Here is a 12,289-nt window from a genome sequence, read left to right as displayed (position 1 = left end):
TATGAATGTTGGATTCCGTCTTCCTCATCAACATGTCACCGCATTAGTCACAGAAATGTGTTCGTGTGTGATTCGTTTTCATGAACCTGTGGCCAAAAGATGCAACCCACTAAGTTTCATATACTAGAGGCCAAGTATTAACTTAGCTGTTTAGTCTTGTTAACAGCTATTATATAAGAAAAATTGATAAATAATATCCATCCATAATCTACACTGCTTATCCTCTCGATGCAGCTCCTATTGGGCGAGAGGCAGGGTAACATCCTATAGGTCACCAGAGCATCACAGGGCAAACAGGCACCGTTCACACCTACAGTCCATGTAGTCTCCAATTAACCTAACCCCAACCTGCACGTGTTTGGACTGGGAGGAAGCCCACAGACATGGGGAGGACACATGTACCTGCCGAATCGGGGGATACGAACTGGGAACCTTCTTGCTGAGAGGTTCTAACCACTGTGCCGCCCTATAAATAATATATGGACATTTATTCTCTTGGCTTAGTATATAACCAGTGGAATTTAAATCGTTAACATCACATCTTATACTGTTCATGAAATTGAATGTCATATTTTCCTGGTTTTTGCCAGTTTTTTTCCCCCCAGTATCTTAACTCTGATAAACACGACTGTTTTTCCTTTCATATTGACATGAGGCACACAAATCCATTGTTGTGGTGGTGGCACATGCAGAAGAGCCTCTGAAGGACACACCTTTGTAGCTGCCCTTGACTTAGGATTCAGCACACACCTCCTACAGACCCTTTTCATATGTCACAGCAGGGTACACACAGCTGCAGCTAATAAAATGAACCAGGATTTAGGTGTCAGTTAGCAAACGTTGGTAATAATAATATTGTCAATGCTCGATCATTAGCTCACTTTAATCCCAACTACCAATTATTCATTTTACTAGCTGCATCTGTGCAGACACACACCTCTGTTCAAAGGCTCCCCTGAGAGAGCCATGAAACTGTTGTTACTGCCGTGTCACTTTATAAAGTTTATTCTCACTCTTGTGTATGTGATGCTCGTTCTGTCACAGATCATCAGGTAATTAACCAAGGCACTGCTCATATACAGTCTACTTCACTGTGCACTGAAGCTACAGGCTGTTTTCTTCTGCACAGTAGAAGAAGCAAGGAAATAGTATTAACATCATCAATGGCTCTGTTCTATTCAGGAGTCCCAGTATTAATGACAGTGACACAACAGGGACAATACCAGGACCCAGAAACTGACGCAGCTACATGGAATCCATCCATTTATTTTATTATTTACAGTGTTTCTGATTGTGCAGCAACAAGCGCTCTACAAATTTAACCTGGTTCTCACCTTCAGACATCAACCAAACATGGTCCAACCATATACTAGGTTTTATTTTCTTGTTCCTACTCTGACATGTCAAAATATCTTCCGTGGAAAAGGCCAATGAGGGTTTCTTCACATCTCTCAAGACCCTCCGCCTCATCGCCTCGGTCTTGGCGTAATCGGGGATCGTGCGCTTATGCTGATTAGTTTGTTAGTGGCATGTTGGAGCAAGGATTAGGTCTGATGCCCCGCTGTAAGAAGACCCTGGGTTTAACTGTCACTATAAGGCCAACTGTAGTTGACCCTCATGTCATTAACCCTAATCACTGAGTCAAGACTTCATATTTCAGATAAAGAAAACAAGTCTTATTTTGCAGATTTTCTCCCTCAACCTCTGTGTGATCATGCATGTGCATGAAGTGAGCACTAACACACTGATTGTGTGATTACTTCCCTGAGATTATAGTGTGAAATAGACTGAAGGCCTGGCGCCCAGCAGGGAATCATAGTGACCCAGGCTTGATTGATCATTGTGGTGGCAGCAGCTTCATAAACAGGGCCCATCCATCAGCCTCTCCTGGGAGCCACTGGAGGGGAAGAGGGAAGAGAGGGAGCCAGGCGTAAATGTCACCAGACACAGTGAAAGGTGGAGGGGGCTGTAAGAGAGGGACCAGAGGCCTTGGCCCAAACACTGCTGACCAGAGCGGAGGTGAGCCAACAACTCGCGATGGGCCAAAACAAGAAGAGAGCGATGGTGGATGTTTTCATCTCAAACTAACAGCAGTTCTAACGAGGATGTGTCTAAATGTAGTGAACAATTTTAGTAAACATAGAGCATTTCACTGAAAGTCACACACGCCTGCCTCACTGGTCCGTCGCTGGCATTTCACTGTTCACCATTCACGTCAGAGTTCTGTTGTGAGCAGTCAAAGAGCGTCCTCTGCCAGCTCTCCCTCCCTCCCTCCCTCCCCACATCCTTACGCCTTCCTCTCACCCTCCCTGCCCTCTGCTACTGCGTCACACCACTGAGAGAGCGTGCCTGTATCGGGACCCTCGGGCCCAGCATCCATAAGCGGAGGGGGTGGAGGTCGTGGAGGAGAGCCCAGGGGTCAAAACACTGTGTGCGCAGTTCCGGGACCCCTATCTGACTGTGCAACCCGAGCATAGACGCGCCACTGTTCCTCCTCAAGCTCGCCTTTCATTCCCCCCCCCCCCGGCAACAGGACTCTTATGCCGGGGCGCAGAGGCAGGGCTCAGGGGTGGGCAGTGGGCGACCCTCTGATTTTAAAGATACAGACAGGCATTCCTCTATTGTCAAAAGCCTCGTAATTCATTTGACGACTCGCACAGGCCATCCTGTCCCCATCTCTAAAGTTAATGACCCTGGAGGTTCGCTAACAAACAGTCGTTTTTGAAATGGAGGAGTTGGACGTGGAGGGCTGTGTGGTTGTCACACAGCTGCAGGGTATGACATTAACCTCGATGTGTAGGAACTGAGAGGGAAAGTGCAGCCTGGTTAAGAACGTGTACAATAAATGGAGCTTTGTTCTCTGAGTTTAGGTATTTTGGAGAATTTTGTAATAAGTGTTTTGTAATAAGTTTATTTGAACATAATAGCGGTTTATACATTGCTCTGTTTTTTTAATTAAGCAGCACGAGGTGTCAGATACAGCAAAGTTAAACCTTGAGAAATTACTAAAGGAGTTTTCTACTTGACAGCAATAGCTTTATTTAATTTTTCCGAGGGAATTGATTATTTAAAATATCTTTTCACACAGATTACAAATACAAACATCAACAAATCTGATTTACCACAAATGGTACTGACATATACATAGATTTGGTTTTATTTGCCAAGGTTTTGTGATATAAAAAATACAAAATGTATTTTTGGTGCTTTATTCAAACAATAAAAACTTCTTTCTTAAACTGTCTCATACAGTAGAAACGGACCCACATGTGTAAAGTCCCCAATGAAAACCATTGACAGTGTATAGTCATTATCCAGAGTTGTAACAACACTCACTCATTTACTTACTTTTGAGCACTTGCAGGTTGTTTTGAACCTGTTTCTCTATTATCAGATGATGCTGAAAAGAAACCGGTCACACGCCACTGTCCCCCCCCCCCCACATGGCTTTAACCTGACACTCGAGCCTCGCAAAACAGGTGCTGCACCTCTACCCACCTCATTCACCAGCACAACTCTGCCCCACTCCAGAGCCAGCGTACAGAGCCGAGGTTAAGGATGCACTAATCGATCCTCCAATTATAGAGAGCTGGAGAGTGAGAGGTGGGGAGACGAGAGAGAGACAGAGAGACAGAGAGAGAGGTGGCCTGGGGTTTGAGTGTTGGGAGGGTGTCTCAGAATAGGAGGGGGTTGGGAGATGAGAGGTCGTCTTTATCTTAGGATCCCTCACTCCTTTAACTTGAAGCTGGGTGTCATGGGGCTTTTGAAGTAGTGGATAGAGAGGAGGGACAGAAAAGGGGGAGGAAAGGGGGGTGGGGGGTGACTGGCGTGCAGGCAGGGTCTCTCTCTCCATGCCAGGGGGAAGACGTCTGAAGGAAAATCTTTACAGCCTTGACAGTGCCCCTGACGTGCGTGCGTTTTTTGTGTGTTTGTGTGTATCTTATATCTGTGTGTGTGCTGGAGTTGAACGTCTGGCTCGTGCACCGAGGTGGGGATCACAGAGCCCTCTTTTTAAATTGCCGCTAATGAGCCCTGGCTGGCGAGAGGTACTCGAATTGATTAAATTTGCATGGGAGCCTAAATCATGACGGGGGGCCTCATACTTGTGCCCCCTGCCTCTAGGTGCACACGTACACACACACATACACAGCACCCTTGGTACCCCCCCTCCACATCAGACCTACAGGGGGTATCTCTCTGCAGGAGAGAGGGACAGAATATACCAGGGGGAGGGTGTGTACATGTGTGTTTGTGTGTGTTTGTGTGTGTGTGTGTGTGTGTGTGTGTGTGTGTGTGTGTGTGTGTGTGTGTGTGTGTGTGGTGTTGAACAGGGCGTGGAGCGCACCCATCTGCCCCGGTATTACTGTCAGTCCATCATTCAGGGGAATGCCAGGCGCGCGCCTCGGGGACGTGTTCATTACGCTTTAACTACCGGATCTGTCCTTGTCTCGAAGCCTCCCCGTGTCATTGTCTGCCTGAGATTGCGTGTGTATGTGTGTGTATATTTATGCATCTGTCTGCTTGCATCACAATTGAACGCACCCAGTTCATGCGTATGCATGGGAAGGTGTTGTTCTGGAAATAAATGCACAAGATACTGTCCTGGGTTCGATACTATAGGTGTGAGTTAATAAAAGCTGATTTTCCTCTCATGTGAATCTCAGAATCTTAATCTCTACTTTTTTTATGGACAGGCATTGACAAATCTGTGAGTGTGTTGCTTTTCTAATAACGGTTACCTCTCTAGCTATGTGACAATGTGTGATGAGAGCACGAGCGCCTAAAATAATCTCAGCAGTGAGGTGTGTGAATGTGAGTGTGTGTGTGTGAGGGTGTGTGTGTGCGTGCGTGCTGATGGGGGACAGTGCTTGTGCGTGGTTAGCCTGTGTGATTGCAGTAATCAGATCAGGGTGTTAATCAGAGTTTGTTCGTCAGTGGCCTGATGAGGGGCGATGAGGGCCGCTGATTGTAATGCGATGCTTCGATCAGTCTCTCTGACGACTGCAGAGCGTAACCGCCAAGAACATCATTATCATACCGTACACTTTTTCTTTCCCCCCCCCCACACTTTTGGAACGCCACAACAGAGTGTGAAAGTGTAAACAAACAAGCAAAACAGCACGCCGCTGTATACATGGAAGTATGTCACGGGGGGGAAGATGCAGACTCAATTATTATTATGCAGGATGTTTTCATTCCAGTGGACACAATAAAGCACGGTGACACAATGGGATGTATATCACTATTTAGGTGTCAGTGTCACCCCTATTGAGTAACAGGCACGGGGGGGAAGGGATGTGTTGGGGTTAGAGGGGAGAAAAGACGAGGTTGACAGAGGGGTTGAGGGGGGAGGATGGGGAGGTAAATGTGACCCCGTGGTTTATAGTCCTGTCTTGTCACAGACAGGCTTGCATCACATCTTTTATTCCCTTTTTTCTATCTTTTCCTTTTCGTGGGAGGAGAAGGGGGGGGGCAACGCTGACACTATTATGGCTGCCTCATCAGCCAAGTCCCTACAAGGGCTGATACAAATTAATTAACCTAATTAGGGGCTGTGATTGCGGGTGTGATTATAGGGGCTGGAGGGGGAGGGAGGGAGGGATGGGGCAAAGAGGAATGGTTGGTGAGGGCGGGGAGGGGGGGGGGGGGGGGGGGGGGGGGGTCGCTGGCAGCCAGAGCCCAGGCGATGATGATGAGCCAGGAGGTGTGGGAGAAGAGCCAAAATGCTATGCATGGCTAATGAGCAACGGTAGCCAGCTCCAGCCTCACTTCCCTCCCCCTCCTCCTCTCACGTCTCCACCTTGCATTTACTTCAGTTTTGTTCTCTTGTGTTCTTGTTGTTTTCCATTTCAACTCTCTTAAGCTTCCGTTTTTCTTCCTCGGCTTGTGAGCGAATTCTTGTCACTGCCCCAATTTTGGATTGGGCCCCCGTGGTTTTGCATTGATCCCAGTGACTTAGGCCACAAAAACCAACCAGTGCACCTGTTGCAGTGTGAAAATGAAAGTATTTAATTATTACAATGGCACTTAGTAGAGCGCATACTTCCGGAAAGGCAACAACAGTCTGCTTAAATTCAATCAAGCTGCCCCAAATTGCACACACTCATAAATATCAGTGCCATAAATATGCGTTTTTTCATCAAGATCCATTTATCACTCGCTGGGAAATTGGTGAGAAAAAATGCTAAGGAAATCTCTCGATGTTAAAGAAAAAAGTTCCTCCTCAAAAAGTAACAGGTTCTTTCTTGGTGTCTCATCCTTCCACCGACTTTCGTGTAAATCCGTTCTGTAGTTTTAATGGCACTCAGTGGAGCACACACCTCCACCAGAGCCCAACAGTTCCCTTGAATTTCGATCAAGCTTCACTATCAGTTCCCTAAATAAGCCTCATTTGTTAAATGTAGATCCATGAAATGTTCCCTGGGAAAACAGTGACCGTATTGAAAAATGCTTCCCCATGTTAAAGAAAGAAATCATGGATCTGCCCCTTTGTCAGGAATCAACCCAAAACTGAATGGCTTGCATGGCCCATGACCCACCGTTCCACTGTTCCACCAAGTTTCATGTAAATCGGTTAAGTGGATTTTGCGTAATCCTGCTCACAAAGCAACAAACAAACAAACAGACGGGGGTGAAAACAACCTTGGCGGAGGTAATAGAAAGTCAAAGCCTCAGGCCGGTCCAGCTACTGGACCTTCCTCCAGGTTAATCATTGATATTCAAGACCTCTGTGGCTAAAAGCTCACAGCATTTTTTCACCATTTACAAAAGTAAAGCAGAATTCCAGCTTCAGCTGCACAGCTTTAGTCTGCCTTTTGTCGACGTTCTGTAGTATGAGGCTGCATAGGGTGCAGTGCAGTACTGCCTATTGTTCACTTTAACTGTACTCCCCACCAGAAACAGAAATACCCTCTGGGAACGCACACCCAGTCTCTCACACACACACACACACACACACATGCAAGCTCACACTATTTTTCATCCTTTCGTATGCACAACCAATCGCAGATCAACACACAGATGCGCGCAGCACACTCAAACTCTCACTCCCTCTACCTCCCTCGCTCGCTCAGCCACAGAGGCGCACACCAGAGGAGCAATATTTAAATCTCCTTCTATTTGTATTGGGAACAGAACAAAGATATTCTTCAGACCGAAGCAAAATGTGTTTTCTTGCCAGCATCAGCTATTCTAATGTTTCTAATGAGTCGGAGGAGAAGAGGAGTGGATGGCAGCGCTTCGGTATCAGCAAATAAAAGAAACAATTAAACAAAAAGAGAAGAAACACCAGTAAAGTTCCTCAGATGTGCGGTTCAGGGGGCAACACGTCCCAGTGTTGTCCACTGATTGCAATGTCACCTTTTGAATCTTGTGGTGGTGTCTGTGCCACACTAAGCACATGGTGGGTCGTGGCATTTGCTTTCCGGGACTGTTCCTCCCTCTCACGTCTGTTTCTGCCTCAGTATCAGTTGCAGGGATGTGATTAGGAAGCCACTAGCAGACAGTGATAGGGAGGTGTTCATATCGCCGCTCTAATCTGCAGCCCCAGGAAAAAAAAAAAAGACCCCTTCTGTTTTCTCCTCTCAAGGATTCTGCATTGTAAATGTCTGCAAGGCTCCTCTTTATATTTCTGGACAGATTTCAAGAAGGCTTTGTCATCACACAGAAAGGTTCAAAATAAAGAAAAGCACATATGAGAAGCCACTCTCATCAGTAGTCTTACATTACTAATTGTTGAAAGGAAAAATGTGAAAGAGGGAAGTCACAGCGAGGAACACATAGTCCCCTCATCTGAATTTACAACGTCCCTTAACCCAATGGAGCATTTTAGCATTTGTTTGTTAATTTGCGGCAAGGATGTGATATTTGTGGGTCAGGGAGGAACCCAGTGAATTTTGGTGCATATCCTGATCAGTGGGTGGATCCAGGAATCTTTCTTTAACATCGTCAGATGGTGTTTTTTGAAATTTCTGGGAATTTCTCAAGTAATAATGCAGAGCTGTTCATTAAAAAAAATCAACCAGGCATGTCGACAGAGCTAATATCTATGTAAATTCATTGAACGGATACATTTTGGTGCAAATCCAGATAATAATCTGGATTTTGTAAATCAAAATATGTATTTTTTGGGGGGACGATCTTTCCTCAGTTACTGAACCGAAACAAATATTCCTTTCAGCTGTATCAGAGAAAGGAAATGTTGCCTGTGTTTAATGTGAGCAGTTTGCAGAAAACTTCTCTCTACATGGTCTCTGATCTCAATACAGGTATATGCAATATGGTGATAAAGGGCCAGGAGGTGGTTCAGCTCATTGTCTTATATGTTTTATTGCTCCAATACGAGTTTTGATTCACTCTCACACTTGTTTCAGCTCAGATGAAACCCCACTGTACGTCACCTCAGCACATTGGAACAATCAGCCCATAAACAGCTGGATATTTTCCCTTCAGCTGCCGGAGGAGTGAGCACGAAAATAGATCTTATTTATATTTATATTTGTCAGGTTGCCCTCAACATGAGTCAATATAAATACTATTATTGGGCCAAGTCTGTTGGATGTTAATGTAGGCAACAATTTGCTCAGAGCCTGTGATCCCAATGTGTTCACTGTGGAGGATTTGCTGCCTTATCCCCCAACACACCAAACTCAGTCTGTCTAATTTCTCTGAGACTTACAGTTTAATCTTCTGCAATTTGATTAAACCTTTATTTTCTTGCTTACAATTCCATGTAGCACATTAGTGATACAACCGATCCCAGATTTATGAGCTTTTACAAACACTGTTCTTAACACCTGGGTCTCAATTACAAGGGAAAAACTTTTGGCACAAAGAAAGTGAAATATTCCAACTTAATAACAAAACATTTTTTGTTTGGAATAACAGAAGAATAATGAGCATTATTAGCTACAGTCACCTGACTGAACAAACAGGAATGTTGTTTTGTCTTAATGAGTTGTTGTAAATGTTTGTTTAGCTAAACTCTTTGTACTTTACTGTATGTTTCATTAGTTCATTTACATTTCTGCAACTTATAAGCACCACTGTTAAGCATTTGTATTCCATGTGCATCACACGTAGAAAGGCGGCACAAAGTGGGTGATGCTCAGGTTGAGGAAGTCTGTGTGTGTGTGTGTGTGTGTATGTGTGTGTGTGTGTGTCTCTCTGTGTGTGTTGTGGGAGATGGGGCCCAAGCGATTACTCAGGCCTTTGAGAAGTCCCTGTCTCTTGCCTCTAGTACTTCCACTGCACTGATAAGCGTGAGCCCTGTCAGAGGGAAGGTAAATACGGCACTTAAGGATTCCTCTCTCATTTTGTACTCATTTTGTCTCTCTCATTTCGTAGTCACACTTACGCTTTAATTAAAGAGAGAGCGAGCGAGCGATAGTCCTGCAATGAGCCGATGCTATCAGAGGGCCAGGCAGGTAGAACCACTGGGGGATGAGGGGCCGAGATCTGGCCTCCAACCAGTGCATTTTGTGTGTGTGTGTATGATAGAGAGAGAGAGAGAGAGTGTGTGTATGGGAGCATGCACGAGGCGATTTACGTTGCTCTCCTAGCTAAACAGCTGTAGCGAGGCTGCTATCAGATATTTATAAGCGGCTCATGAATATGGATGGGCGGCGAGATGGGACTGATGTTTGTCCTCTAAGAGGGGATGAAAGGAGAATGTGCTCCCTTCCCTGAGAGACCCAGTCAGGGCTGCTCACGGAGCAGGCGAAGGGAGCTCAGGATCGGGAGTAAGACAGAGACTGGGGTGGGTGCTGGTGCGTCAGGACAGATGGTAAAATTTAATGAAATGTGATTTGGATACTCAAGGCAAAGCATTTCCCTTATGCGTTTCTGAATTAAAAAAAACTTGTAGTGAAGTATTAACACTGTCTTCAGTGGAACTGTGGGTTCCTGCCGCCGTCCTCCAACATCGTCCAGTCATGACTTTCAGTGCATTTTGAATTTTTTGATATTTGCATTATTAATAAAAAAAAAAGGCTTTTCTGGTATTAAGCAAAGATCTACAATTTTACTGTGTTAATGATGAGCACTACTTCCTAATTAAGAGATGATATGTTCTTTTCAATTTCAGAATGATTTTAAGGGACGTCCTGTTCTTTTGATTGTGTGTTGCACTATAGTGGATTTGAGTCCATTACACAGTGTCTACATTTACATGGAAGGCTTCCGTCTTTTCTAATAACAATCATGGAAATGAAGCAAATTTAGACTAAAAACTTCAAACGTCATTGTCGCAGTGAATAGCGAACGTCCTTGTGCACAGCGGTCACTCTGATTCCCAGCAGCAAACATTTGGTCAGGGACGAACATAACTGACCTAAGTGTCCACAGTAGAGGTCACCACATTGAGAGCCGGGATCAGAGGACGGCGAGCGCATTGGGCGTGCAGCCGCGCTGTACTACAATGTACCTTTCAATGCTAATCACTGAGTCATCTATCAGAGCTAATACATGGGCGCTAAGCAACCTGTACATGCATTAGACCACCCCAATTACCATAATGGGCTGGTTTTTAATATGGCTAATAGGCTGGCACGACCTTGCCCATTCACTCAGCAGGTACATGCACCCAGCTGATGTGAAATGGACATGTTTAGAGACTAAATGACCATTAGGGACTTCTCGCTGTTAAGAGTCCATAGTTATGCATCTGAAAAGGGGAGGGACAGACAGATGGACAGATGGAGAGATCACAAACTGGAACATTTGTGGCCCAACGTCAGTAAAATGAGAGGAAAAAAGCTGAAGAGAATGGATATTATTGTTGGTTTTGCTCTTTGGGAGAACAAAACACAAAATGGCTGTTTTATTGGGTAGACGTTTGACCAGGCAGCCCTCTTCATATCTGAATGTGCTGGTGTAGGAGTGCCCTGTGGGCACCACTGGGAAGTACGTCAGTGTGGGTGCAATCAGGGTGGACGGGCAGAGAGGAGGAGTAGGGGCAGAATCTGAAAAATGCGCCTCCGCAAAACCCCGGGGGGATTAACATTTTGGTTTTCTCTGAGCCTTTGTAGTAGTGGACAAATGATCCCAGGAGCCGGACAATAATGTTTTTATGGGACTCTAAATGTTGAGCTCAACAAGGTCATTGTGGGAGTGTAATGGCCAACACGTGGCCAGGCTTGAACTCCAGCAGCCCTGCAGTTGGTCTGGGGGGCAGAGGGGGAGGAGAAGAGGGGAAGCAGGGAGGAGAGGAGGTGGGAGGAGAGCAGGGACTCACCCCTCTGGGTTTCTCCAACAAGCTCTCACTTTGTTCCTGTGGGAGACAAGAGCCTCTCTGAACATAAAGTACCTCGATGGTCAAACTTGACCAGGCCCGGCCCGACTGGGTTCTGTAAACTGTGCCAAAGAGATAATGTTTCCCTGCAGCTAATCTGTGCCTGTGTGCCCACGCCCTGGCATCCAGTGAACAACAAGCCCTTCCTGCTTCAAACAAGAATCCTTTTCTTGGTCTCTCACTTGAGACATGTCGGTGTTTTACTGTCCGTTGTTCCCCTGTGTGTGTCCGTGTGTGTGTGTGTGGGTCACAGCTGAGTGGTGTATCTGTTTGTTCGTCAGGATAAAGGACTTCACTGTAGTCTGGCTGTCCACCTCACTGCCACTAATAAATAAAGGAGACACCAGCTCTTGGGAACTAAAGTGTACAGATATATAATAATGGTATTAATCCATACACCTTATTTATTCGTGTGTATATGACTTTATATATTTATTTATTTGGGCATTTTAGGACTCATTGGACAGGACAGAGAGAGTTTAGTGGTGGAAGGGGGATGAGAGAGAATGGGGGATGACATACTGAGGTTTTCACTGCTGTGCACGTCTCCTTTCCCCAGTGTATTCCACTATATCCTCCGGGTCAGTGTCTGTGTTTGCTTTACAGTGAGTGTGCAATGATACTGTACATCCACACTCAAGGAATGATGAATACGACTGACAGACGAGCGCTATATGTCTTAAGTGCATCCTTGGAAGTGTGTGTGCTTGACTTAACAACAGTTGTTGACAGGGAACGGCAAATGATTTGCTATTTCTTTATCCTCTGTAAAATGATCTGAGAACACATCTTGTCACTCAATGCCTCTTGACTGTCGGTTGCATCATTGCAGCTGAAAATTGCTGATATGTGACACTAAATGCAAAGATGCAAACAACCTTTAAGTCACTGGTTAAGTATTGACCACTTGGATTTGCTGAACAGATGTTGAATAGCTTGAAGAGGCAGTGTCACTCTCTCCTTTGTCTTATGGTCTTGAAAGTCACATGGACCGGTGGT

General features: G+C 45.4%; 1 protein-coding gene across 1 annotated transcript in view; it reads right to left on the bottom strand.

The window, feature by feature from the left end:
* Window positions 1-12,289, bottom strand: part of LOC117777400 (hemicentin-1-like) — a 1,765,934-nt gene that overhangs the window by 400,108 nt on the left and 1,353,537 nt on the right. The gene's annotated exons all lie outside the window — the stretch shown is intronic.

Source organism: Hippoglossus hippoglossus, chromosome 16 (genome assembly GCF_009819705.1).
Source record: "Hippoglossus hippoglossus isolate fHipHip1 chromosome 16, fHipHip1.pri, whole genome shotgun sequence".
In the NCBI taxonomy this organism is placed as follows: domain Eukaryota; kingdom Metazoa; phylum Chordata; class Actinopteri; order Pleuronectiformes; family Pleuronectidae; genus Hippoglossus; species Hippoglossus hippoglossus.
Note: the sequence above shows the minus strand (reverse complement) of the source record. Positions and strands in the feature narration are given on the sequence as shown.